The 27,591-nt window shown below is 44.0% G+C and overlaps 1 non-coding gene across 1 annotated transcript; it reads left to right on the plus strand.

The window, feature by feature from the left end:
• Positions 1-24,973: 24,973 nt before the first annotated feature.
• TRNAQ-CUG (transfer RNA glutamine (anticodon CUG)) lies at positions 24,974-25,045 on the plus strand. The gene has a single exon. It is a non-coding gene; the product is annotated as a tRNA-Gln (tRNA).
• The last annotated feature ends 2,546 nt before the right edge of the window (positions 25,046-27,591 follow it).

The raw sequence follows: 27,591 nt of genomic DNA on the forward strand, positions 1-27,591 counted from the left end.
GTGAGAGATAATTAACATTCGTAAAGATACTTTTCAGAGATAATTAACATCCTCAGAGATATTCACTAGAGATAACTACCATCAACAATGATACCGATGGGAAATAATTTACATCCACAGCGATACTCGTAAGAGATCATTAACATCCGCATAGATACTTATGAGAGATTATTAACATCCGCAGAGATACTCATGAGAAATAATTAACATCCACAAAAACGACGTAATTCACCCGTAATGTATGATACTGGTTTATATCACAGGTCAGAATAATCGCTAATTTTGTATAGTGACTTCATGTAAGTCGTCAGATGGACCACCTCTTCTCTTTAGGCAGTCATGTGGTGTGTTTATGTATCATTCAGTTCATCAGTCAAAAAATTCTGTCTCGACACAGGATTAGAGTTCAAAATTATCAAGTTTGAAGCACGGCACTGGTTGGCGTACATTTACGAGAAGCAGGGGTACTGTTGTGGACATAAATCCTGATTCACTCCACATCGATTAATAACGAGAGTATGAGCACTGACTTTTGAAACCCAGTAAGGCGATGTTCGTGAGGGAACTGCGGTGGGTCGGGTAAGGGGGGAGGGAGAGATGGGCGGGAAAGGTGAATGGGGAGAGAGGTAGGGACAGGTATAAGGCGTGGAGAGGAGGAAGAGGACGGGAGTTGGGTGGGCAGTACAAAAGAAAGCAAACAGCGGTAGAACTGTTGGTCCTTTCGAAGCCGTTTGTTATATGGTAGGTTATGTATATATCTGTTCTACTAGTCAAGGTAATGATAGCAACGTACGGCACGAGAGGCGGATGGACAGGAGGAAGGCAAAGTGAGTTGGGAGGGAAGGACGGAGAAACGGTCGGGAAGGAGGAAGAACACAGTGAGCGTAAACGTATGGATGCCCCTGCTCCTAATCCCCTCCATTGCCACGCTAAGCTTCTCGGGAACAGGCACTGCCCACTCCACCCAGAGATAACACTCAAACGTTCACTTTCCCTTCGTTGTCTCTCTGTTCCTTCTCCTCCATCTCCATCCCACTGTAACACTCAAACATTCACTTTCCCTTCATTGTCTTTCTGCTTTCCTCCCGTCCACGTACACATCTCCATGATTTTTTTTCCCCACCTTTCCATTCCTCGTCTTTTCCTTTGTTTCTTTTTCTTTCATCTTCCAGCTCTGTTGTATTCGCTGTATTCTTTGCTTAACCCCCTGCATCCAGTGACCCGTTTTCTGATTTAATCTTTCTGCCTCCAAAGGGTTTGAATCAAGCTGGGAAGGCTTTTACTAGCGATGTGGATAAATTTAATGTCTAAGCCCTCCAGATCGAAAAGTCTGTCAGGTTAAGTAAAATCTTTAGGAGACAATCCAGTAAGAACAAAATAAAAAGGACATAATCGTAGTGAAAGAATGAAGCAGCGTACTATAGTGAAATTATTTAGGCATATATATTCACTCTCTCCTTCCTCACGGTCCCTCCCTCAGTCATCTTTGCTGCCTGTGTCTTACTCTCATTATATACTCATACCCATGTGCCCATAGACAGGAGCTGCCTAGTATGGGGCAACCAGCTTACTGTAGTTATCCTCTTTGCTTATCTTCTTACCTTCTCACCCACTTACCAACTCAGCCTCTCCGCCGCTCCTGTGAACCCCCTTTATTTACTGAGATGTCAGTGACGATATGATCTGTGTATCTGTGCTTCGGATAACATTCACTCTTCCCTCCCCGCCCCTCCCTCCCGCTAACTCCCATCTTATTCCTGCTTTCTTCAACCTTCTTCCATCTTCCATCCCTTCTTCTTTTCTACCCTCCTCTCCTTACCCCTCACATCCTCCTCATCTTTCCTTCCTTCTTTTTTGTGTAAAACCTTGTGCAATTACCCAAAGAGGGTTGTAAACAGAGTTGCACCGAACATTAAAATTTAGAAAGTCTTCTTGAGTAAAAACTTCACATCTGTTTCACCATTTCGCTGCTAAAATTTCTCTCAAAGTTACAGGATGATAATTGTTTGATGTTGGTTGAAGTAAAATTCCTTAGTGTAACCGTATCAGAGAATAGATTGTTTGAGATACTTTGCAAAGCCACTCACTGCTAAATTTTCTCGCAGTTGAGCAAAATTACTTGGTGCTTGCTTGAATAAGATACCCAAGTGCACCGGCCATAGCGAAAGGGTTAATGCACGGTAAGTAGATCACCAGCGTCACCGATATTTGTTGACCACTGATGGGTGAGGTGCATTTACCGGGTCCGTTATGCCTCCGTAGGTTAGATAGTTTACAGAATGAGAACTTGAACACAATAACACTGCTTGGTCCGGATGTTCTTATGTTCTTTTGCTCTCATGCGGCTCTACGTATTTTCCATGGCACTTCTTCGTGACTAGGACCCTATTCTGGCATTTATCAGTTGTTTCATCTGAACTTTCAATACGGAGAGACGGCAGTTTTAGGCCAGGTTAAAATGAAAAGAGCATAGTCTATCCTTACTTCTCCCTCTCCAGTTTCTACCCATTCCCTCCCTCCTGCTCCTTCCCTACCCCATCACTCCTCCCACCACGTCACTCTCACTGTCTCACTCACTCTGTTATGTATTCGTATTCAGCTACGGTTTTTTTCCTATGCTTTTTTTGATGCTTAAACTCTTACCCTCTGAATCCCTCTCCCCCTCACACATAACATGCAAGTAATCACGCACACACATATACACACGCACTAATGAACACACACACACACACACACACACACACACACATACCAAGTAGGAGGTGGTATGGAGCCTTCTAGGTCCACAAGATTGTCTCCAGGTGTTCCTTCTCTCCCCCCCCCCGACCTCCATACCCCCTCTCTCTCCCTCTCCTGCTTAATCCACCCCTACCCCTACCCCACCCGCCTCCCTGCGTCTCTCATCCATAACGTTTCTGTGTGTGTGTGTGTGTGTGTGTGTGTGTGTGTGTGTGTGTGTGTGTGTGTAGCGCCACCCCTCACCTTGCTTTTACCTGCCACTCTCACTCGCGCATTCCTTTCCTCTTGTCCTTGCCTCTCTAGCTCAATCATTCCAACATCCTTCTTTCTTCATATCCTTCCACTTCCTCTTCATATTCTTCAGAGTCTTTTCCTTCTAGTCTTCCTTTTTGTCTTCCCCCCATCCTTATTCTTTCTCTCGTCCACATCCACATCACCATCCTCATCATCACCTTCATTATTATCCACACCTACCTTTATCCTCACATATTCACACCCTCACCCTCTCCCTCATCCTTATCCACACCCTAGTCCTCATTCTCATCCTCACCCTCACCCTCACCCTCTCCCTCATCCTTATCCTTGTCCACACCCTAGTCCTCACCCTCACCCTCACCCTCACCCTCACCCTCACCCTCACCCTCACCCTCGTACCTTTCACTTCCAGCCTAACATAGTATAATAGAGGCAGTTTATTTTTTTCCACTATTCTTTTTGTGTAAGTGCCTCACTGTATAAGGCTCTCCATTATTGATGCTGGAATTAAGAGGACTGTCTCCGGTGTAAGGTGTGAGTGGTCTGTGTATCTTTGTAATCCAGTCAGTTCACACACACACACACACACACACACACACACACACACACACACACACACACACACACACACACACACACACACACACACACACACAAGATCCGGGTTCGAGTCCCTTTCACTTTCCTCCGTATCTGAGGTGGGGGGAAGAAGGGGAGGGAGGAGAGAGGGAGAGGAGGAGTAAGGAGAGGAGGAGAGTGCGAGGAGGAGAAAGAAAGGAAATGGGAAGAAAGATGAAGAAAGCAGAAATGAGATAGGAAACACGATAGCCATTAAAAATGAGAGAGAGAGAGAGAGAGAGAGAGAGAGAGAGAGAGAGAGAGAGAGAGAGAGAGAGAGTGTGTGTGTTAATGGAGGGAAAGGTCAGGAGGGAGAGGAAAGTCAGGAAGGGAAGGCAAATGGAAGACTGAGAATGACATTACGAAATATGGGTTGGCGTAGAGAGAGAGAGAGAGAGAGAGAGTGAGAATTTTGTTGAGGAACGATGTGGAGGTCAAGACGTAAATAGATTGCATCATGTGGGGCCTTTTGGGGAGGGAGAGAGAGAGAGAGAGAGAGAGAGAGTCACGTCATCAGCTGTTACTCCACCATCATTTTTAATTACCCCCACCCCTTCCTTCTCTCCCCCCACCCTCACTTTCCTTCCTCCCTCCCTCCATCTCTTAATACGCCTTCCCTTCTTTCCTCCCTCTTATATTTCATCACCCCCCTCGCTACCCTCCCTCACTGCTTCCCTTATACTCCCTCCCCCCCTCTCTCTCTCTTTCTTTCTCTCCGATCCGTATTTTTGCATATTTAATGAACAGCGAAAGTACTGCATAACTGGTAGTCCTACGGTATTAGCTCCCTTGATGAACATAATTACTCTAAAAAGAAGCATTACGTTCGGTATGTTATCACTATCATCATCACGCAAACTCCTGGGGAGGCTCGATCACAGTCCGTTCAATTTATTCATTAAGCCTGTGTGTTTTTATTTTGTATTTTTGTTTATTGCCTGAATAGGGACATTAACGCTTTCTTTATGCTGACGCATTTAAATTAATTTTGATTATTATCTGGTGATTTTATTCAGTATAGGGGACACGTTTCGTAGTGAAGGGTTCGAAAGCAATCCCACTTACTCATCACTGCACGGAAAGTCTGGCTGAGTAAAATAGTGTATCGGCAGCAGAAATGCACAATAAATGCTCAAAGGGGTAAATGAGTTGAGAAAGGAATCCCTCTATAAAATGTCTCTCTCTTCCTTATGAGGTTCAAGGCTGCTTATAACACAGACGCTGGGCGGTGGGGTTGCCACATCAATACGCCAGTACAAAGAACAGGGTATCCCACTCCCATCCCTTTTTTAGTTCCCCTTTGCTCTCTCCCTTTTTGATCCCCCTTTTCTCCTACCATTTTTAGTCCCCTTTGACTCCCATCCTTTTATTCCCACCCTTTCACTCCCACCCTTTTTAATCTGCATTTACGAAGAGCAGGGAATACATGTTTGTAGTATTTCATTCATCGTTCCATGCATGACCTTAGTAATACTTCTTTTTTTTTAATGGGCAAAGTACTTTTCATTATGTTAATCATTCCCCACGAACCTCCTGGCCTGTTTTTACTTTTTGTTTACTTTCATCGTCGTGAATTGAGGTTACCTGGCAGAAGTAGATATATTTTTATCGCTCCAGCACAATATCTCCCAAAACTTATATTGATTATAGTCTCCCTGTGTGTGTGTGTGTGTGTGTGTGTGTGTGTGTGTGTGTGTGTGTGTGTGTGTGTGTGTGTGTGTGTGTGTGTGTGTGTGTGTGTGGCTACTTATCGGACGCCCTAAAATTAAATATATATCATCAACATGTTCCAGACTGATCAGACCATCTCACGTCTGTTTATTCCTTTGCCCTCATAATACAGATGTATGAAAATGTCCGTACTGTGCAGATAATAACCAGAAAAAAAAAATCAGGAAAAGAAAACTGTCTCACTCTCACTTCTTATCGGCATTTTATCAGTGTGCTTGTGAGAAAGTGTGAAAGCAGTGCCACCTCCGGACTTACCTTCTGGTGCTTTTACGGGAACTTCATCACTTCGCAAATAACTACCATCGCAGCTTCAGGTAGTAAAGTACGATGATAGATTAAAACTGTAACTAAATATAAACAAAATAACTACTTGGTCATGCAGGAGAAATCGCTTGTTGTAAAGGGATTAGTGAAGGTTATAACTAGTCAGACTTAAAATAATACAAACGAGATGGCAAGAGTATTATAAAAGGGCGTTTTCGTGGTGAAGGGGTGAAGTAACTCCTCCTACTCCCCCACCGTCCCCCACCCACAGCCTTTTCCCCCCTCCCCCACACCCACAGCCTTTCCCCTCCTTCCCCCACCCCCCACGGACGAGAAAAGGGAAGACAAAGGCTCGTCCCTCCCAGCTGTTTGTGGTAAGGGGGGGTTGAAAAGTGGGAGAAAAAAGGAGGATATGGCTGTATTTTTGTGACCGGGAAAGGGTGTAGGAGTGAGAAAAAAGGAGTGTGTGTGTGTGTGTGTGTGTGTGTGAGAGAGAGAGAGAGAGAGGTTGGGAGGAAGGACACAAAACTATCAAAGCAGAAAAAAAAAAAAAAATAGACAGGAGAAAGGAAGGGTTGCAAAAAATACTTGAGACTTGTAACAACACTGAGAGAGAAAAGGGTGTTGAATTTTTGGTGTGGATGGAGGAGTGACATGAGGGAAAAAAGAGAATAAAAACAAAGGACAGAGAGAGAGAGAGAGAGAGAGAGAGAGAGAGAGAGAGAGAGAGAAAGTCTACAAAAAATTAACCGTCGCCAGTTATCCCGGAACCTACACAAACACTCGCAGGGCTTTGTGTGTGTGTGTGTGTGTGTGTGTAAGAGAGAGAGAGAGAGAGAGAGAGAGTTTTCATATCACACAAGTTTCTCTCCAGCTCCTGTTCAATGATCCTGCCATTTCCATCCCCCCCCCCCTCCTGGCGATTTCCATGCGTGAAAATGATGTACAGGGAAAAGTTCTGTGTTTTGAGGTCAGTGTTCAGACATGCCATCAAAAACTTTCATAGGACCGGCACACAGACACCTTCCGGCAGTTTCCTCACGGCCATCCTGGTAGAGCTGACTGATATTCCTCTCACGATTTTTCAGTCATCAGTGTGTCCAGAAATCAGGAAAACACGACTGCTTTTTCTTTGAATTCTGATACAGCGTTGCTTTTGCTTATAGGTTACTTGATGTTAGATGTGAATAACACACACACACACACACACACACACACACACACACACACACACACACACACACACACACACACACACACACACACACACACACACACACACACACACAACCTGTCATCGAATTAATGTTGTATATGTAAAAACGCACTGTGAAGTTTGTAACCTGTGTCTTACATATCCGTAGTGTCTTGCATGCCAGTCGAAAGTAGATTTACAGTTACGTTCTTTTGACTATCGCCAGATGGTAGCACTCGGCTTTGGAGAGATCATTTTGTTTTAAAAAGTGAGATTTAGGATTGATATAAACTGAACTGTTAGAAAAAAAAAAAGTGAGTACTGAAGTGATTTATTTCAATCCGGTCCTTTGTGAAGTTAGAAAAAAGTGAACAGCGATTTTTTTTTTTCCTGGAACAATGGCCGTATTGAGGTGTGATGGCGGCACTGTGTGGGGTGACAGGTTGGCCTGGGTCTAACAAGGCACTGGCTGCACATCAACACAGGGGGCCCCACCATTGTTGTGGCCCGCCTTCATTCTAACAATCTCACACTTTCTTCCAATTTAATGTGGGGTGCGTCTGTTTCGCACTTTACCGTGGGAGGAGAGGAGGAGGAAGTAGAGGAGGTGAAGGAGAAAGGAGATAGTAGAGGATGTGAAGGAGAAATGAGGAAGTGGAGGTGGTGAGGGAGAAGGGAACAGGTGGTGTGTATATCAGAATCTCCCGCCATTGTTCTCACAGGCCCCCTGATTTTCTCCCTCACCGAATGTCTGGATTAAGTTCCGCGTCCGTTTCTGTTATGCTTCATTATATGGTTGTTGGTGATCATATTTACCGCATATATATATACAGTTAACGTTGGCATTATGTAACATTTTTGATTTGCTACATGTCTCGTTTACCTTTGGCCTTTGTCCGGTAGGTTTCATTGAGTCGAATTAAATCACATGGCTTTAGCTGGAATAATTTATGATATTTTTTTACGTGCCTGGTCAAAACGGAAATGGATAGTTTCATTTTTTTTTTTTTTTCTGACCAATGTTTCTCCGGGCTGAATGATATCGTATGACGTTATCCGAAATTAACATTCAGCCTCTTTGTGTTTTTCTACATAGCATGCAGAGTAACTTAAATGTAATCAGCATTTAGGCCAGCGATCATTGTCATATAAACTGAAGTCATTAAGCATGAGAGTTCATTTTACCCACCAAGGTAATGGATACAGTAGAATTATTCCAGTGGTATAAGATGATAGTGTAAAATTTAAATCAAACCAACAACGACAATGCTAAAAAAGTATACATGAGATCATCTTGGTGCGTACTAAAGTAACTAATATTTTTTGTCTTTTTTAAATTTTCATGTAGTATATAATGTAAAGACAATCCCTGTTTATACCACGAAATATTTGACGTTTCACACATATTTCTGACGGGTGCTGCATGCACTGAAGGAGTTAGTGAAAGAAGTTACGTTGATGGGACGAAGGCTTTGATTCCACCGTATTCAGAAGAACTGAACAGTAATGAAACTTCCACGTTCCACGTATACGTACACACACACACACACTCGAAAATATTACTCCATCCAGGAATAAGAAACTGAAGGAGTAAAGAAGGCACGGAATTGGTTCAGTAAACCTCGCCTATGATGTTGCTTTTCAAAAGGCGTAATATGATCTCGGAAAGATCATGATAGAGAGAGAGAGAGAGAGAGAGAGAGAGAGAAATAATACTGAAAAATGGATGAAGAAGTGAGCTGCGTGTTGTTGAAAATGAGGTAAATTTGTAAAGGAGCGATGACTGTTGGAAAAAAAAAAAAAGAGAGAGAGAGAGAGAAAGATAGAGGAAGTTTGTTAGAAAAAAAAAAAAGTGTGAGGGAAGGGTAGGGCGTGTGAGGGCCTACATGGTATATATTTATGAAGGATCTTGAGCAGTTTACTGGATGAATGAGTCTCCATAGTTGTTTCCTTTTTCTGGTACTGTTTTCTTGCTTTTTTTTTTTCTGCAGTAGTCACTCTGGTTTGGTTTTATACACATCATAACAATCCCGTCAGTTCGGAGTCGTTATGTTTCTTTTTTATTTCATTCTCAGTATTTAATGCAGCTTAGATTTTTGGCGCTACAGAGGTTAGATACAGCCTTCATGAATCCCATCACTACGAGAGGACCCTGGTAGTCTGTAGGTATTTATCTTGTAGCAGCAGGAATACAGTACAGAAATACGTCATCGCACTGAAAGGGTTAAGTTTAAGAGAGTTTGTGAATTTAGAACCTGAACCCACGAGTGTGAGGGAAAAGGGTGGCTGACTATTTATTTTATTTTATTTTTTTTTTGACCCACACCCCCGTCACTCGCGACTGTTGAGCAATTAGGACTATGAACACACACGCACATGTCCCTCGGTTCAGCCGCAGGGATTTTGGTTGACTCCTGCTGTGTCTATTGTAACATTATATAAACCCCTTTGAATTGGGTGGCGTGGTTTTAGATATATTTTTGATGTCCCAAGACGATTTCATTCAGCCCAGGACAGACATTTTGAGCTACGGGATAAGAAGTAGCCTTCGGTGATCCCTTCCCTACATGATCTCACCTGTAAAACTTTATTAAAATCACCTGGAAGTTGGAAGAATGAGATAAAACTTACCCAAGGGAGTGAAGGGGTTGATACTGTACACATCAAGGTACAAGACTGAGTGCCATCCTTGGAATAACAGATGAAGGAATCGCATCTTGCCATCATTTATAGTTCTGTGTGATAAATTTAGCCACTTAATTCCAATTCTTTATTTTGTGCTTTAGTCTTATTCTCCAGCCTTGTTATTATTATTGTTATTATTATTATTATTATTATTATTATTATTATTATTAGAGAAGGACAGTTAGTGAAGAGGTTTGTTATGATTGTGTCTAATTCCTTGAATTCGAAATATCTAACCTAAGGTGAATGAAATCGTAAGGAAAGAGCAAAAATAAGATAACAGTCAGTCAGTCAGCCAGCCAGTCTACCTACCTACCTACCTACCTACCTACCTACCTACCTACCTACCTACCTACCTACCTACCTGCCTGCCTGCCTACCTACCTATTTATCTATCAGTTTACCTATACAGTATACACTAATGCCCTGCATAAATATATAACGTTATATTAATAAAAATTTATATACAGTATATCACCCAGAAAGATGTTGGCTGAATTTGGACATAAAGGGGAGGGGGAGGGGGAAGGGAAGGGATTTGAGGAGGGTATTAAGGGGTGAGAAGGGAGGAGGGACGGGGAGTGAGTAAGGGAAAGGGGAGGAAAAGAGGATGAAGGAGGTGAGAAGGGAGTGAGGGGTCGGGGAAGAGGAAAAGGGGGAGAGGTGAAGGAAGGGGTGGAAAGATGGGGTAGAGCGAAGGGAAAAGCCGGGGAGGGGGGGGGGAGGAGAGGAAAGGAAGAAAAAAAGGGAAAGGTAGGGCGAGTGTGGTTCCAAAATGACTGACAACCTTGGTAATGTGACTGACCGCCTGCCCTCTCACCCCGGATGGTTTCTCTCTCTCTCTCTCTCTCTTTCTAATTTGTATCTGTGTGTGTGTGTGTGTGTGTGTGTGTGTGTGTGTGTGTGTGTGTGTGTGTGTGTGTGTGTAGCAGATCAGGAAGACCAAAAATTCACTAACACTCGTTGCCGTCTTACTGTTTGCATCGGAAAACGCGGAAGTGAAAATTGACCCGGAAACAATATAACTTCAGTGACAGATAATAGGGAAGAGAGAGAGAGGGAAAGAAAAGAGCGCACTCCAGCTGTTAATGTTCCTGTTTCACCTTTACCTACAATGCAGAGGGAAAGTTGCACAGACAGTTATCATCATCATCATCATCATCATCATCATCATCATCATCGTCGTCATCATAACAACATAGATAAAGAAGTTCAGTTTCCTTAGTTGTTTTCCCATGTCTGCCCAAATAATGAATGGTGATTTTTTTCCCCCTGGCAGTACGAGACGAGGAGGGTTGTCAGTCCCCTGTCTCCCCCCACCCTCTTTTCTTTTATTCCAGTATTTGGCTGACCTCGCATCATAATACTTTCAGCAGTCGAGAAATCACGTACGATGCTACCCTGAGGTGTGAAGTTTCCTTACGAAGCACATTATAATGCACATTATCCAGTGGCGTTATGAAAGGGAATTCAATATTCTCGTACATACGTCATGACGAAGTACAAGCTCTCGGGTTCAGTCACCTCGCTGCCAGAACAAACAACGCACGTGTGGGTGTATGAGTGCTTGGTGATGGATACTGTCCAGAGGCAACGCACTTACCTAGTAACATATTACATCTTTAACAAAGTGTCTTCAGCTCATATGTACATGTTGATGTGTACCACGAGAAAGAAAGAAGAAAATATAAAAGCCATCCCCAAATACTCCCACAGGTAGATAGGGATGCTTCAGTTACTGCTGGTGTTCGTGATTAAAGAGAGGGATACATAGCTTGAGGATGAGATGCCTGTACAGGGGAATGAGTCTTGTTGAAGGTTGGTGGACACGTCTTGGAGAAACGGAGCCAACCGAGACACGCAGTAGTTCAGATCAAGTGACGTTTGTAATTTTCGGTGTCGCTAACCATGTAAAATAACAGGTTTGTTCAATTTGTTTTGGTAGATTGCTGTGTATGGTGTTAGTTATTAAGAGAGAGAGAGAGAGAGAGAGAGAGAGAGAGAGAGAGAGAGAGAACCATAGCTACTAGCATGAAATGGCAAGTGAATGTTGTATTGAAAGTGCATAAATATGAATGGGAAATGACGTTGTTGCGTCTAGTGTGACGTATCTACTGTTATATTGGCGTCATAAAACACGCACGTCCGCTGCACTTGATTGTGTTGCTGTGGTGATTGTTGTGGTGGCTGTGTGGCGCTCCCGGTGGTGAAAGTGGTAGCTATGGTGATGTTTGTGGTGATTGTGGTGGTGATATGGCAGTCAGTGATGAGGTATACTGTATAGTGTTTTTTTTTTTTTTAGTTTAACAGAACTGTGCGTGCTGGTGGTGGAAGTGGTTGTTTTGGTGGTGTTTGTGGTGACTGTGGTGGTGATAGTGGTTGTGGTGGTGATAGGGGTGTTGTAAGTGACTTGTGTTTGGTCGTTGTTTCTTTTTTTTTTTTTTCTGACAGAATTAGGCCACTCACACAAGTTGAATACTATTGAGCTTGCATGAAATTTGCTGAGCCTTAGTTATGAGATAGAAATGCGTCTCCTTGGTTACGAGTTAAACTGACTTTCCAGTTTGATTACAGTTGGCCATCACTTGAGCTGATTGGAGCTAGGGATCTTTTTCAGGTTAAAGTATATGCATTCTAGTTTTACGTGTACTGGTGGTGTTAGTGATTAGTCTTGATGGTGTTGTGGTTGTGGTGGTGATGGTGGTGGTAGTGGCGGCGGTGGTGATGATGGTGCTGGTAAGTGTGTCGGACAAACATACTGAGTGAACTATTAGGAAAACATTTAGCTTGTAATGGTGAGAATCCTGCCTCCAATTCTCTTCTCCTGTCACACACACACACACACACACACACACACACACACACACACACACTCTCTCTCTCTCTCTCTCTCTCTCTCTCTCAACATTATTCGTTTTTGCTTCTTATAATTAACATAATTTCTTTCCTCCATCCCATATACCGTCTTATTTTTCCTGCCGATTATTTTATATTTCTTATTCTTCTTTTTCTCATTTTATATTTTCCCCTTGTTTTCCAGTGCCCTCCTCCTTCAGCGCTTTTTGTTTCTTTTCTTTTTTTTTTTCAATTCTGTTTCACAAAATTTTGCATGTCAGTATATGATTATTTACGTTTTCCTGTTCCTGCCTTGCGCCCTCTACTTTTGTTGTTATGAGAGAGAGAGAGAGAGAGAGAGAGAGAGAGAGAGAGAGAGAGAGAGAGAGAATGTATGTGCATACTCGTAAAGTTGCGCTGTGTACACCTGCAGTTGCCATTAACTCCAGGTTGCGTAGTGGATGTGGGGTGAACGGGTGACTGAGGTTAGCGTAGGGAAGGTAGGTACGGTATGTATGTAAGTGTGTGTGTGTGTGTGTGTGTGTGTGTGTTCGCGCGCGCGCTTTGGGGAGGGTGAGTGTGGGAGTGTGTATACTCATGGTTGTGCGGATCTGTAGGTATGTCTGCTGAGTCGTGTGAGGATATACTGTACGTGTGTGGATGCGTGAGAGGGTGCTTAGGTGAGCAAGAGGGAATGTTAGTGGGTGTCTTAAGTAGTTGTCATGAAGTTGTAGGTGATGGATTAAAAAATTGAATGTAATAACTAGAAAGAAAAGCTGATGTGTAAAGTTGGCTAGTGAATGATGCCTGGATAAAGAGAGACTTGTGGTGGGGAGGTGTAGGTGTGGGGGAGGCAGATATTATGGTGTGATGGGGAGGTGTAGGTGTGGTGGGGAAGTGAAGGTGTCGGGGAGGCGTAGGTATGGGGGAGGCAAATGTTATGGTGTGATGGGGAGGTGTAGGTGTGGTGGGGAAGTGAAGATGTGGGGGGAGATGTAGTTATGGGGGAGGCAAATGTTATGGTGTGATGGAGAGGTTTAGGTGTGCGTGGTAGGCACGTGTTTTAGTGTGGTAAGGAGATGTAAGTGTGGGGAACAGCAGGTGTTATGGTGTGGTGGGGAGGTATAGGTGTGGGGGGATGCAGGTGTTATTGTGTGGTGAGCTAAACAAAGAGAAGGTCCTCCCAATCTTCCCATCCTAATCGTTAATTCCAAGCATACCCAGGATCCACACACCTGCACTGGACGCTGAGCACACCTGGTGTCTGCCCTAACGTAAATCCACCCCAGTCTAAACAAATCTACCCCTGCATAACCAACCCTAGCCAGACTTAACCTACTGTAACCTACCTTGACCTTTCCCAGTCTAATTCAGCGTAACCTAACTAACCCTGACCTTACCGAATACAGCAAACCCCAAGCTAACCCACACCTAACCTTACCCACTGACTCACTCTGTTGTAAACCAACCCAAAAGTCCCCCAGATTATCACCCACTAAACCCAATTAACTCTCTGTCTAACTCAACCCTAACCTCACCAGTCTCACTAAATCCGTGTAACCTAACCCAAAACCTTTCTCCAGCTCATCACCCACTTAAGCAAATCCATCTCATCCCCGGTCTGCCTCTCTCCCACGTTTCTCACACGGTCCTTGGTTAATTTCCAGCTCGTGATTTTTGCGGGTGGATGAGTGGAGTGGATGAAGAGGGTGGAGGGAGGGGAAGTGGGTGGAGCTCAAGACGTTCTTACCCTCGGGCTGTTCCGCTCCCTGCCTCCCCTCCACCTCCCTTCCCCCACCTACCTGATTTCCCCCTCCCCTCCACCTGCGTAATCTTCCCACCTCCCTCTCCCATCATCCTCTTCTTCCTCCGTCTCCCCCTCCTCCTGATTCTACTTCTTATTCATTTTCTCTGTCGTTATTTCCTCTCTCTCTCTCTCTCTCTCTCTCTCTCTCTCTCTCTCTCTCTCTCCATATATTTTCTTTGTACTTTTCCCGTCGCTTTCATCACTGTTTTCCTTGCCCTTTGTCTGTATTCATTATTTTGTAGTGTTACCAGCGCGTCACTCCTCATCGCAGCCATGTCATTCCCGGTGGTTTTTACTCCGCTGTGTTACGTGTGTTACGCCGTGTTATTGTCCACGCCGTCTTTGTCCCTGGTCGTGTTGTGGTCTTTGTCTCAGTCTTTACACATTTTCAAGTATTTTGTTCGTCGCTCAGGTTTACGACGCTATTGTAAACCGAGTAATACACTTTTTATTTATCCTAGACGTGGCCAAATAGGTGTATATTATTTTAGTGATCCATCGACTTCACAGACTTAAAAAAAATTGCTCTGTCGTGTGATTTAAACGAACTAGGACGCTGCGTTTGAATATTTGAACCTTATTTTTCTTTTTTATTACAAGAGAATGATTTAGCTTCGATTATGCGTAACCAATAAACAATTTTTTGAATTTTGGGTTGACAAGGAGAAGGGGGAAGGGGAGACTCCATTAATTCCCTCTGACTGCCTTTTCTCTAGTAATATGTTCCGGTAAACCTTGGAAGAGTTTATACCATCCAAGAGTAGGACCCGTATTCTCGTCGATTAAGGTGGCTCCCTAGCACCTCTTTCGTAGCGATTTGTTTTTGGATACGACTTTAATATAATTTTGCACATTATATATATATATATATATATATATATATATATTATATATATATATATATATATATATATATATATATGCAGAGTATGGTGACAATAGAATGATTTATGTAACACACAAGAGGAGAGGACTGTGTAATAAACAAAATAAATAGCTTAGGAAGATGTGTTAGGGAGCTTCCTTAAGTGACAAGAAGACGGGCCTGAGTTATAAGAGTGTGAGTGTTAGGACTGTCACCGTTAACCTTCTCATGCTTTGAACAACTCTGGCATTGTGATTCCAGCTGATCCTTGATGATTTTATTCAGCTGGGAGTGAGTCATACGAGTCTTAAATGTTAACCCTCTCAGGCCGATGATGTATTTTGAATCTTATTTGCTTACCTCCACTTATTTGATTTAGTTCAAGGGGAGAGCTCAGGTTGCGAAGTGGTCAGTGGAGACTACATATGGCCTCTTGAGAAACTTTGCCAAATGGTCTGAAGGCAGCTGTTATCAAATGAAAAGTTAGATCATCGTGGTGAAGTGGTTGAAGAAGGCGAGGTCATGCGTACCGAACCACTGTCATGTCGACCTTTGACCTCCGCTCCTCCACACGCTTGCTCAGTCACCCGCATAAACATCTTCAAGAAATTTCGTCACGATGTCTCAATTCCGCCAGCGTTTTTTTTTTTTTCTCTTGACAAAAATGTATCTGGGAAAAAATATGTTTGAAAATATCCTCAAGCGCACCAGCCTACATTTTTTATTTCTTTTGCGTTCTTCTTTCCTTTTTTTCCTCCCAGGCGTGAGAGGTGACAGGAAAGAAGTTCAATGTCAATCGATATATTTCTTTAGATGTGATATTATGTATTAGAAGTCTGGTAAGTCCTGGCTCTATTACTACCCTATCGGCATTACTGACGGTCCTCATCAGAAGTCCCGTATGTTCCAAAAAAAAACTGCGTCTTTTGCCGTACTCTTGATACTGCAAATTTTGGGAGACAGGCAGGTAAGCTCTGTAGGCAGCAATGGAACTTAGTCACATCAGTCCAACGACCTCATTTATAGTTGTTCTTGCTGCTTTACGATTTTATTTAATTTTAGAGAAGCGTCCTAGGAGAGAGGAGATTATTGAAGGCTGTATCCATCCCTTACAGCCCCCAAAACGTCTCTTATGAACCAAATAAAATTGTCTGGAGATGGAAAGAATAAAATAACATCTGCGTCATCGGTGTGGGGTGATCAGTCCAGTGATTTCCAGCCCTAGGGTTCCGCAAGAAATCATGAAATAAATATATAAAAATACAAAAATAAAATAAATCCACTGTATTATTTTCAGTATTTTTTTCTTAACATAATACAGTAACAGTTTCAGGGATTCCTCCAAGGTGTAAAGGTTGGGAATCACTGCTATAAAAGAAGTACACGTAAAAAAAAGTGAAGAAAAAAAAGTGTTTGACATATAACAAGGACTTACGGTACAATCCCTGAGGCAGCAAGTGTACCTACGATTATCAAATTGCCGTTGATGTGAATATATACATCCTGGTGGTAAGTGGGGTTATTTAGGCACGGGCTGGTTGGTTTATGTAAGAGTAGTGTGTGTTAGGTGGTAGGAGAGAGAGAGAGAGAGAGAGAGAGAGAGAGGTTTGTGTGTATAGTGTGTGTGTGTGTGTGTGTGTGTGTGTGTGTGTGTGTGTGTGTGTGTGTGTGTGTGTGTGTGTGTGTGTGTAGTGTGGTGTGTGTGTGTGTGTGTGTGTGTGTGTGTAGTGTGGTGTGTGTGTGTGTGTGTGTGTGTGTGTGTGTGTGTGTGTGTGTGTGTGTGTGTGTGTGTGTGTGTGTGTGTGTGTGTGTGTGTAGTGTGTGTGTGTGTGTGTGTGTGTGTGTGTGTGTGTGTGTGTGTGTGTGTGTGTGTGTAGTGTGGTGTGTGTGTGTATGTGTATGTGTGTTTGTGTGTGGTACGTGTGGTGTGCGAGGCTGTGTACGTGACCATTAGTATCCAAGTATCACGTGCACTGGCCTTGAGTGAGTGAGTGAGGGTGTCCGCCCCCCCCCCTCCCCTCCTCGATGATGATGGCCGCCCCCGGAGCACCAAGACGTTCTCACCCCGAGGCAGTTCCTCAGGATGTGGCCCGTGGGAGACTACAGGATCACGCCGTCGCTAGGGGGGCTGCAAGGGAGGAGGGGGCGACTGTTAGGGGGGTTGGAGGGAGGGGGGCTACGCTTAGGACAGGGGAGGGAGGGAGAGTAGGAGGAGGTCTTGAACTTCGGTACTTGTAACAACAAAAGAAAATATCATCGCTAAAATAACTGTTTTTTATTGGATCGATCCTTTTGAAATTTACAACCGCAAATAGAGCAACAATCACACCACAACACCGGAACAAGTGTAGCAGAAGTACTCCCTCCTCCCTCCTCCCGGCTTCAATCCCACCAGCCGAAAATGGCGGGAAAAAGTGGGAGGGAACAAAATGTGTATTATGAAAACCTCAGCTGCAAATATAAATACGATGAGAGAAAAACATGTATTACTGTACCCTGCAGGAAACAGTAGAAAATCTTATACGTACTCTCCTAGCTACTGTGCACATAGCACAACTGTTGTATTTGAAGTTACGTTGTTGGCCGGCGCGGGAAGTCCCTAGCATGAGTAGAGAACGTAATAATATCTCTTCTGTAAATCTGTAGTTGCATTTTATGGTACCTGGTTTTAGATTCACAAAGAGAATTGCAATCAGTTCATGTCTTAAATATGTTGTTTATGGGAAAGATAAGGAAAAGGAGAGCAAAACCTACCATACTCAAATGCTTTTCCTGCATAAATATATTTTTTTGGTTACGAGATGCAGCTGATCGCCTGTATGTTTGTGTATACGATCCATGGAGTGTTAATTCTGTAAGTGTAGAGTTACTAGTATTAAGTTCGGTGACTGATGCCTTCACATTTGCGATTTCGAGAAGGCAGTGTTCAAGAAGAGTACGGTATTTATTTATGTAGTGTTGCAACTCATCGTGAGAATCCTTCACTGCTAAAAGACGATTATTATTATAGCATTATTTTGATATCTGTCTTTCCAGCATGGGGAGCCCTAAATGGCATTTTCATCGTGTAGAAATGTGGCAGTGTGGTGGTGTGGAGGTGTGATGGTGTGTGGCAAGGGTCACCAGCCTCATTTTTCCTTCCCTCCCAGTTACTCGCTTTCTTCTTCCCTTTTGTACACTTCTTTCTTCCCTCCATTACGTCTCTTCCTCTTCCTTCCTCCCCTCAAACTTCTTACCCTCACCTCGCATCCCCTCCTTTCTTCCCTTCGCCTCACTTCCGCTAATCTCAGCTGATACTCCTCCATACTTCTCTTCATCACCTCAAGCATTTTCCCTCCCCCAGCTCACACCTCTCGCCTCTTGCATTGGTCTCCTTCCCTTCTCCCTCACCTCACAGTTCTCTCTTCCTCCGTCACCTCACCCATATCAACAAGAACCAGCCTCTGTGAATCTTGTTTCGCTCTTCACCATTCCATTCCCACCACCATTACCACTATTACCACCACCAGTTATACCACAACCACCTTCCATCATTATCACTACCACTACCACTGCTACTGTCAGTCACCCTTACCCCTACAGTTACCGCTATCACTGCAAGTACCAGTATCCCTGCTTACTATACCATCCTCACTCCCAGCACCAGGACCATTACCCAGTGCCCCCCCCCCCCCAACACTCACGTCACCAGTCCTCGCCTCTCATGCCTCCAATACATTGATAATGGTCGGGTTAGACAACAGCACTGAGTCGTTAGTCAGATGCCAACCAGTATGCCTGAAGTTAGATAAGTTATGTGTCATATATATCACTAGTTACATGGTATATGTTAGGTTTTATAAATGCTGCAAGTTAGATATCATGAATGAATTGTCATGAGTCAGGTGTCAGGAGTATGTCATAAGTTAGATGCGTTAATTTAGATGACAAGTTAGATGTAAGTTAAGTTAGATAGCATATCGTATGTCAACTGCCGTAAGTCAGAATACCATTCCACCGTGGTAACAAATGGATAAATTTGGGTTGGGGGTATTCACAGGATAGAGCCCAATGTCTCTATTTCCTCTAACGTTTTGGGCTCTGAAGATGGTTTGTGTGTAGCCTGAAATGTTAGAGTAAATAAATAATTCAAGTTTTCGAGATAATGAAGAAAGCAAACGTTAGAGAAAATATAGAATTCAAGCTCTGTCCTGCGGATCCCTTCCACCTAAATTTTCCGACTGCATTATCCCTGTGACTCACACCACACCATAACATTCCACAGATAAGAATGTAGCACGACTGACCCCACGCATCCTCGCCTTGTAATGACTGGTGTTGTGTTATCAGTATTACTCCTGTGACCTCTCGTGCCCAGCTCCAACATTGCCAAGATAAGATTGTTGCACGCATGACCACGTCCGCCTCCGTCTTGTTGTGACTGGTGTTGTGTTATCAGCGGAGGTGAGGTGAGGGGTGAGGTGGGGTGAGGTGAGGGGCGAGGTGAGATTGTGTCATGTCTCACTGCTTTGGTACCCGTTGGTTGTAGTTATATTCATAAAGTTTCCTAAGGCTAAGATTGCTTGTATATACGCATGTCTTTCCTCATTCAGCTACCAGAAACTTCACAATCAAGCTACAGTGTATATTAAAGCAAGAAAACAACAAAAGAGTTATAATACTTGTTAGGGAGCCTTGTTGATGCTGTAAACTGGTTAAAATCTTTACTGATACCTCCCCATACTTCCAGAGGTCACTAACCCTCACCCGCAGGTCACCATACCAGTCACGTTATTATGGCTGCGCCGGGCCCAGTAGCATATTTCAGAACTGCAGGTCATTTCCCCACTACGGGAAGTTTTGTCTTCGCAGGACGATCGCGCTTACTTTAACTTTCACTTATCTCAGCGTGAGCTTGTTTAATCTGATCAAACAGTTTAACCTAACTGTACTCGACAAAACTGCCTAATCAAATTTAGTCAAGCGGTCTAATCTATTTAAACCTAACCTAACTTAACCTAACCTAGACTGAGTCTCTGTGTTTCACTACCCCCACGGTCATTCCTCCAACACAACTCACCTGTTGATATGCCTGTTTCTCGTTCCGAGAACTGGAAATGGTAAATGTTAAGAGCATAGCCCAATGTACGTGACAGAAACATCCTCCCCCCCCCCACACACACACAGTAGAAGTTAAAAAAAGAAAAAGAAAAATCAAACGGTCTTACTTATTCTTGCTGAGAATTCACAGGTCAGTTTTCTGTAACCGTGTCAATGAGCTGTGTCATCATCCTTTATGTATTCTTTCGTTTCGAGATATTTCCGCCAAACTGAATAAATCTGGCTGTAGTAAAAATAAAATACGCAGAAGACGCCATTATAGTGCTGAAGCTAATAATGTATATCCAGGAGTGCCAGATTTTATTACTATTTCACCCAGTCGTGTATAGATCGAAAAAAAAAAAATGTATAATCAAGCCAGCGATCATAGCGTTCATTGCGTGAAATTACAACCACCGCAACGACAATTGTTATTAGGAAATGTTGGAAAGAAATGACTGTGCTGAGGAGGGAGGGAGCAGGTTGGACAAAAATGATAATAACCATAATTAGTAATCCCACTGAGACTGCATCCTCCCTCCCTCCTTCCCTCCATCCCTTGTCTTTCCTCCCTCGTTTCCTCCATCCCCTTGTTCTTCCTCCCTTCCCCTGTCCCCCCCTCCCACCTTCCCTTCATCCCCGCGTCCTTCTATTTTCCGTCCCTCCTTCTCTCCCTTCCTTTTTCCTTCCTCATTTTCTCCCTCCCTCCCTTTGTCTTACCTTCCTCCTTCCCTCCCTTCCTCTGTCTTCCCATCTTCCCTTTCCTTTCTCCTTTCTTCCCTCTCCCTCCCATTCGTGTTCTCCCACCATCCCTCCGCTTGTCCTCGTTTCTTTCCTCCCCTGTCCTTCCTTCTCATCCTTTCCTTGTTCTTCCTTCCCTCGCCCTCTCTCTCCCTTTTCTTATTCTCCCTTCCCCCCTCACCCTTCCTGTCCTTATCATCCCACTTTCCCTCCCCTCTTACCTCCCCCACTTGTCATACGCCCAGTAATTGCCTTGTCCTTCCCGTCTTCCCTTCACTCATATAAATCCCTGTTCTTCCTCCCTCTTGCCAGTGTCTCATATTTCGTCCTCTTCTCATTCCCTTCATCCTAATTCTCTTCGTCCAATCCTCCCTCCTTTCCCTTTCCCTGTCCTGAGTAATTGCTATGTGTGTTCCTGTCTCTCCCTCCCTTCTTCCCTCCCTCTCCCTCCCTTTTTCCCCCTTCTCCCTCCCTTCTTCCCTCCTTTTCCCTCACGTCTTTCCTCCCTCTCTTTTCCGTACCTCTCGTCTACCTTTCATTGTCGTTCCATCTCTTTCCTTATATTTTTAACTTTCCTCTCACCCTCTCTTATATTCTAGTGGACAGTTCTAGTCACTCACTGTTCCTTCTACTTTTCGTCTTGTTTTTGCCTCACAACACAACGCAGGGCTAAAGAATGATACTTACCTGCTCCATCCCCACCGCCTACCATCATTCCTTTGCTTTCCTTGCCAGTTTCTTTACCTCCTCCCCCCCCATGACGGCATCATAGTGCGACGCAGGTCTATACAGTCACCGAACGCGCATAATCCTCACCATGTTTCTCTCTCTCTCTCTCTCTCTCTCTCTCTCTCTCTCTCTCTCTCTCTCTCTCTCTCTCTCTCTCTCTCTCTCTCAGAATGGTATAGTAAAGAAAAAAACAGAAATGAAGCAGAACAGTAAATGGTCACCTTTAATAAGCTATATGCATAAGGAAAAAAAAAGGACAGGAAACACTCATCTCGAGGGGAGGACGCTGTCATACATTCACATATTCAGGAGAGAAATCAGTTCCTCCCTGGATTTGTGAATATACGAAAGCTTTATTATGTTTCTTTTTTTCTATTGGATATGAGCATACTTATGAATCACGTACTGTATATGGGTACGAAAAATATTTATAATGTTTTCGTGCATGATAAGTGATATTGCGTTTCTTGTGTTGACTTGCAGTTGTATTTTAGCATTACTTTTGCTGTTCTGGAAACGTTCCTTGAGGCTTGTCATTGCTGCTGTTTTTACCTGTATTCCTGTATGGCTGATTGCCTGGGGGTCTGGAAGGTGTGGGACAGCCCTTGCATTGTTATATATTAGAGAGTTAAGGCATTCAGTTAGTATCAAAACCAAACCACCTGTTAAGAATTGCTAAGTTTATGTGATCTGTGTTTCTGTAACTTTTTTTTAACTCATTTTCACTTCTCTCCCTTCCTCTCCTTTCCCTCCCTCCTTCTCTCTTCCCTTCTTTCTTCTCCTCCCCCTCCCTTCTTCTCTCCTTCTCTCCGTCCCTTGCTCCCGTCCTCGTACTGTCATGCAGGTAATTTCTCAAGCAGTTCTTACACGCTTCCTTCCCCTCCCTCCCCCTCCCCTCATTCGCTCTTCAATCTTCTTCAATCTTCCTTCCGTCGACCAAAATTCTCTCTCTCTCTCTCTCTCTCTCTCTCTCTCTCTCTCTCTCTCTCTCTCTCTCTCTCTCTCTCTCTCTCTCTCTCTCTCTCTCTCTCTCTCTCATTCCCCATGCTTAGCACCCGTGAGAGAGGTAACGGTGATGAGGGAAGACTTTCTTGATAACTCTTCCTCCCTCCTTCTCTCTCCCACCCTTTCCTCCATCCCCTCTTCGTCATGCTTCCTTTAACTCCCCTCATTCCCTCCAACGTCTTCCACTCTTTTTATCTCTACCGATTTCTTTTCAACTCCCCCCCCTCCCTCTCTCTCTCTCTCTCTCTCTCTCTCTCTCTCTCTCTCTCTCTCAATATATGTGTATGTGTGTGTGTGTGTGTGTGTGTATGCTAATAAATTCCACCTTTTCACTCCTTTCCTACCCCTGCTTTCGTTTTTACTATGCATTTTTCTCTTTTCCTGCTCCTGTCTCCTTTTCATTATATATCTTTGGACAATTTTCTCGTATTCCCTACCACCCTCTTTCTATTTTTTCCGGCTCTCCAGCACCCATTATATACTTCTTTTCCTCCCCTTGTTCTTTTTATTTTGGTCATTAACTCCTCCCCTCCCTTCTCTCCCCCTCCTCTTTCTTCACCTCTCCGTGACTCATTCTCTCTCTCTCTCTCTCTCTCTCTCTCTCTCTCTCTCTCTCTGCTCCATTTTCTTCCCGTTTCGTTGTTTTTCTCACTGCAACTGCAACTATCACCACAGGCTTCACCACTATCATCATCACCATTACCACTTTCACCATCAACACACCAATCCCCACTCATTTTTACCAATTACGAGGAGAGAGAGAGAGAGAGAGAGAGAGAGGTAAAACTAGAGCAAGAGGGAAGAATGGAGATACTGGACTGATAAGAGGCGGAAGAATGAAGGCGGCATCACGTTATCAGTACATCAGCAGGGGCCGGCGTGAGAGCGAGTGGCCCCCATACCTCTCCCACCCTCAGACTTACTAACCTATTATCGTATCCATTTCGTAACTACAATATCTTTGCTGGAATAAAACGATCCTGCATTAATTTCGTAACTAGAATATCTTTGGTGGAATAAAGAGATGGTTGTATTAATTTCGTAACTATAATTTCGTTCGTGGGATAACTGGAAGATATTTTGCACACTCCCTACGTAGTCCTTCGTGCCACAGCGATAGAGGATCATAAATTAGCTGGCGAAAATCAGGTGTGCAAAGGTGAGAAGTATAAATTTGTCGTTATATTGCTGAGAATTAAGATTTTTTTCATTTGATTATTTTTTATTATATCCTAGAAGCACAAAGACACAGCGAGAGAACCTAATCTACCCTACCCTACCCTGCCCTACCCTTTCCAATCCTACCCTACTCTACCCTACCCTACCCTACCCTTTCCAACCCTACCCTACCCTACCTTATCCTGCCCTACCTTATCCTACACTACCCTGTCCTCTACCCTTCCTTATACTACCCTACCATATCCTACCTTAACATATCCAGTGTGACCTAATCTAACCCTCGCTGGGGCTATGCAGCCCACACTTGCGTTGATATTAGTTTAAGAAAGATTTGTTTTTGCAGGAAGAACTAGGCTGGAAGATTTTGCACTGTCTTTTCCCTGTCCATACTGCAAAAACCAATCTTAATGACGACAGGGAAATGATATAGTTACTTGTTCTCCCGTCAGTATACTATTTCTTCCGGAGTGAGTATGCATAACCCCGTCAAGACGATTTCTCTCTCTCTCTCTCTCTCTCTCTCTCTCTCTCTCTCTCTCTCTCTCTCTCTCTCTCTCTCACTTATCCTTGACAACGCCAGACGATTTTATGTGAGGTAGGAGAGACCGCTGGTAATAATGGGTTCAGACGCAGCCTCCAGTGGTCATAACTAAAGACCATGGTCCCGTATCTATTTTGATCAAGCTCTGTAATGTGAGAGTTACCTGTACTCACAGCCTTTCATGTACGCAACTGGTCAATACTGGAACTGTCTTCCACAGTCTGTCTTTCTCACCTACTCTGACCTCCCGTCTTGAAATCGCTGCGTTCAGACATCTTTAAGACATCTCTAGTTTGTTTTAATTTTTGTTTAACTTCCGTCAGAGGGGACAAGTTTTGCAGGATCGTAATCTTCATTTCCTTTCTTTTCCTTAAAAAGATATCTGTATTGTCACGGCACTATATTGTCACGGCACTATAGCTCTATGGATACTTTGATCATTCGCAGCTGGTCACATACTGAGAAAGAATGCTTTGATTAACTTTTGGTGAGTCACGGGGCATTACTCTTCTTGCTGACTACAAACTTATTATTATATTCAGTTTAGGCAGACCCCCAAGTCGAGGAGTTAGGTAAGCATAAAGGTGAATGTAACAAGTTTCTGCAGTTTTTGTGGCTTCAGGGTCAAGGAATATCGAAATCTTAGTGCTGTCTTGGAGTCTTATCTGAACTACAAAGAGCACGTTGATACCGGTAATATTCACCGGTCCCATGGTGTAATGGTTAGCACTTTGGACTCTGAATCCAACAATCCGAGTTCGAGTCTCGGTGGGACCTCATGCGGAAACACTTTTAGCACACCTCTTAGGGTTGGCAGGGTGGTGTGTGTGCTGTCGACGGGGTGTAGGTGAGTGTAGTGTGGCAGGTGTGTGTAGTTTTGAAGAATATAGTGTGCGGGAGTGGGTAGCTGAGCGTGTGTGTGTGTGTGTGTGGTGCCCTGCCGTCACACTTTCTTCCCCCCACCTGGCCTACTCTGCCTCCTTCCCCTCCCACTCCATCTCCTCTTCCCCCTTCATGTCTGATATGACTTTGCCACTCTCACCCTTTTCTTTTGCTCTCCCTCTTTCTTTTTATCTCTCCCCCACTTGATAACTTTTCCTTCCTCCTCTCCCCCATCTTCAAGTCAGACTCCCCCACCTCCCCTCCCTCTTCCCTCCCTTCCTCTCTGTCTTCCCTCCCTCCTCTCCCTTACCCTCGCCTCATTCACCGCCACAATGTCTGGTGCTGATGCGCCCCCGTTTTTTTCTTCTTTTATTATTTTTCTTTTTTTTTCCCTCTCCTTCCGCTACACCTGCTGGCCTGCCTGCCTACTGTCTGGTGATGGGGATATTGTTGTTCTTTCTCCCCTTCCTTATTCCCTTCCTTCTTCCCCTTCCCTTCCTCACACCCTTCCTTCTCTTCCCTCCTCACCTTTCTTCCCGTTTTCCGTCTCTCCTTTTATATTCTTTCCTCTGTCCCTTCCTTCATCTCTGCCCTCCATCCTTTTCCTTATTCCTTTCCTTCCATTCTTTCTCTCTTCCAGCCTTCGTTTTCCATTTAACTTCTAATTCTTCTTCACCATTCTTTCCTTCTCTTCTGTCTTCTTTTTCCTCCCTTTCTTCACTTCCCTGCTGTCTCCCCCTTCTTTTCTTCTTTACCTTTCCACCTCACCTATTTTCTTCCATCCCTCCTTGATCCCTTCCCCTTCCTTCTTCCTATCCTTCCTTTCTTCTTCTCTTTCCATCTTCCTTTTTTCCCTTTCCTCCTTCCCTCTTCCGTCTTCCCTTTCTTGCGTCTTTTCCTTCCTGCCTCCTTCTTTATGCCTTCTTTCGTCTGATCTTCCCTTTACCACATCTCTCCTTCCTTATTTTCTCTCCTTCCGCTCTTCCCAACCTTTTCTCTTCACCTTCTTTCTGCCTTCTCCTCCCCTTTCTCTCCCTCCCTCCCTCCCTCCCTTCCTCCCTCCCTCACTCCCACCCCCTCTTTTTCTCCTTCCCTTCCCTTTCTCCACACCTCACTGGTCCCTAACTTTCTCCATTATTTATACTTGGCTTTCCACCAGAACTTGTGCGTCTGTGTCTGTGTGTGTGAGGAGAGAGAGAGAGAGAGAGAGAGGGTGGGGGGGGGAGTTAAATAGATACACAGACCACACAGACCTTACGGTACCCACGAGGCGGTCCGGCCTTAACACTAAAACAGTACTCAGGTTATAGTAATGTTGATGATGATGATGATGATGATACCGATGATAATGATGTTGTTGATGATGATGATAATAATGATGATGATGATGAAGAAGATGTAACATAAACACGTGTAGTTTCATGTCGCCTCCTGTCTCAAAGCACCTCTGGCAACTCCTTAACTTTCTCTCCCATTTCTACCGACTTTCCAGTTGAGCTTCACGTGAGTCTGCCTGTTTCTCTCTGTGTTTGTTTAGTGTATTTTTTTTTTTTATCAGTATGGCTGTCTGTCAAATGTCTGTGCTTGTCTGTCTCTAACCGTCTGCCAGCCTACCTTTCATCCGTCCTACCTGTCTCTCTTGCTATTCATCCATTTGTCTATTTATCTATCTGTGTATCTATCTATCTATCTGTCTTTCTGTCTGTCGGTTTATGTAGAGTATCTATCTATCTATCTATCTATCTATATCTGTGTATGTCGGTCTATTTATCTATCTGTGTCTCTTGCCCGATGCCCCTTTTCTCTAGAGGTGACTTCGCCAAGAAAATCTCCAGGAAACGACCCCTTTTCCCACTCCACATCACCCACCCTCATACACTGACACCTTTCCACTCTGTTCTTCCTCTCCTCCTTCCAGCCACCTCATTGTTCCTCGCCATCTTCCTGCCAGACGCCTTATCCCACAGTTCATCCAAGGTGACCACGACAAAATCTTCACACACACACACACACACACACACACACACACACACACACACACACACACACACACACACACACACACACACACACACACACACACACACACACACACGCGTACTATCTCTCTCTCCACTTCAAAATTAAGTATCCTCTTGCTTTTCTCCTTTACCCTTAAGTTGCATCAAACAGTCTGGCAACGACAAAATTAATATAAAATCCTCCTGTGTGACAATGGATGCAAAAAGCGTACAGTAATGTTATGGACTGGATTAATTATATTCTCTCCAGTAAGTCATTTATTTCTGTAATCACATTACGACAGAAGACACAGTATGGGATGGCTTTGAATGGAAGTAACGTGAAGAATATTTGAGGCTGTGGAGAAGGAGGGAGGGGGAGGAGAGATGAATCCTTTGACGAAGAAACAGCCTAGAGAAGCCCACCGCAGGAAGAAGGCG

This window comes from Coenobita brevimanus, chromosome 92 (genome assembly GCF_032717465.1).
Source record: "Coenobita brevimanus isolate Jiangsu-jjx chromosome 92, ASM3271746v2, whole genome shotgun sequence".
In the NCBI taxonomy this organism is placed as follows: domain Eukaryota; kingdom Metazoa; phylum Arthropoda; class Malacostraca; order Decapoda; family Coenobitidae; genus Coenobita; species Coenobita brevimanus.